Source organism: Ricinus communis, chromosome 4, assembly GCF_019578655.1.
Source record: "Ricinus communis isolate WT05 ecotype wild-type chromosome 4, ASM1957865v1, whole genome shotgun sequence".
NCBI lineage: Eukaryota > Viridiplantae > Streptophyta > Magnoliopsida > Malpighiales > Euphorbiaceae > Ricinus > Ricinus communis.
Genome location: NC_063259.1, coordinates 11345051 through 11347446, shown reverse-complemented (window position 1 = coordinate 11347446; position 2396 = coordinate 11345051).

Below are 2396 nucleotides of genomic sequence, written 5' to 3'. Positions count from 1 at the left end.
GCAGTGAAAGTTGTCTTCAGTCTTCGTTGCAATATGAAAATATCCTGAAAAACCATCAAGGAGACAGTAAAACATGTCCTGCCAATCTTTCTAACATCTGATCAATGAAAGAAAGAGGGAAGTGAACCTTCTAAGTTGCATCATTAAGCCTCCTGTAATCAATGTAAACTCGAAATCCCGTGACCATTCGTGTGGGTATCAGCTCATCCTTCTCATTGCGAATTACTATCACGCCTCTTTTCTTCGGCACAACTTGCACAGGGCTCACCCACGAACTGCCAGAAATAGGATAAATCAAACCTGCATCAAGGAGCTTAATTACCTCCTTTTTCACTATTTCCTTCATGTTCGGGTTAAGCCGCCTATGTGGCTGAACTACTGGTCTATAGCTATCCTCCATAAGTATCTTTTGAGAATAAAAACTAGGGTTAATCCTGGGAATATCAACAATCTTATAGGCAAAGGCCTTCTTATACCTCTTGAGCGAGTCTCGAGTTTTTGCTCGCTCCTCAAGTGTCAAATCTGCTGCAATAATCACAGGCAACTTTTCTTCCTCATCCAAGAAATCATATCCTAAGTGCTTAGGTAACTCCTTCAATTCTAAGGCTGGGGATCCTCGAAAGAAGACTTTACTTTCTGCACTTCTGACCTATCAAGAGAAAGAAAAGTGGTCAGAGAACATGCCTAGGCTCGAGTTAACAACTAGCTTTGAAATGCCCTCCAACACTTGCTTGTTGGACAGCTCCTCCTCATCTCCTTACAATGCTACCTGTAAAGGATCATCAAGCAATATTTCCTCTAAATGAGACTCAACCACATCATCCAGAATATCAATAGAAAACACAGCATCATCATGGTCTAAAGAATGTCTCATAATAGTAACTAAGTCGAAGGTAATGGTCTCATCATCTACCCTAAGCTGAAGCTTTCCATCACAAACATCTATAACAACCCTAGATGTTGCAAGAAAAGGTCTACCTAGGATCAAAGGCATAGCACTCTCACCTTCCATATCCATAACTATCAAGACAACAGGAAAAATAAACTTATCTACCTTAACAAGCACATTTTCAATAATACCCCTAGGAATCTTAACAGTCCTATCAGCTAACTGAATGCTCATGCTAATGGGCTTAGGTTCACTCAAACCTAACTTATCAAACAAACTAGTGGACATCAAATTAATACTAGCTCCTAAATAAGCTAATGTACCACTAATAGGCAAATCGCCAATAATGCAGGGAACAGTAAAACTCCCTAGATCTCTTCTTTTGAGTGGCGGCTTGTTCAAGAATAACACTCCTCGCCTGTAGTCACTAGTCCCAAACTTCTAACTTCCTTTTGTTACTCAAAATTTCCTTTAAGAACTTGGGCAGTTCTAAGATCTCGCAAATAGCTTTAACAAAAAGTAGGTTAATACGCAGTTGTTTAAACAAGTCAAGAAACTTACCAAACTGCTTATCAACCTTCTCTTGCTTAAGTCGAAGCTGCAGTGGACCGGTGGTCGTACTCCTCATAGGCTCTTCCGCCTTCCACCTTCTCTTCTTCTATCGCCTCAAGCTCTGGCTCCTTCCTAGCTGGCTTATCCTGCATGGAAACATCATCATATCGCAAGGTGATAGCCATGCAATGCTCCCTTGGGCTTGATCATGAGGTCAAGGAGCCGATCCTGTTGCTCTCGATAAAGATCTTAGAAATCCCACTCCGACTCTCCAAATTCGAATGGATGCCTGCCGATTTCTAAGAGCACCGCTGGTCCTACCGGAACCCCGCCCCGCTTGATGTGACAAACTTCATCATCAGCTCCTCCAAGTTAGATTTCTTCTCGGCAGGTGGAGGAAGCTATGATGGTATAGCCTACCGCCGCTAGGTATGGCCGATGCAGCTCGAAGTTTACTGGACCCGGGCGTTGTTTCTCCAACCGGTTTGATAATTACGCCAATGGGTTGTATGTGTATGGTCAGCGGGTTGTTCTAGGTGCATTACCCATGTAGTCTACCCGCTCAAGGTCATCGGAAACAATAGAAGATGAAGAATTAGAAGTTGAAGCAAACATACCTCCTCAGATGCGTCCGACCGTAGTTGGCAAAGCCATCAAAACTCCCGCAGCCTTTATATGGCCGCATGAACATCTGAAGATGGTCTAACTTCTTAGTCAAAAGCTCCACTTGAGCTGCCAAGGCTGTTGTGGAGTCCAAATGATTGACCACTCCCTACCTCATCGGCCTCCGCCTCCTCAAGACCGCACTACCAATAATTGTTCATGGCCATCTCTATTAAGTTCTGGCCCGCCTTCCGCCTTCCATCTTAACGCGCCCTCCCCGCCGTGATCAACCATCTATCTAGTAGCAAGGTTCAAACCACTGTAAAATGTCTGAACCTACATCCAAACTGGT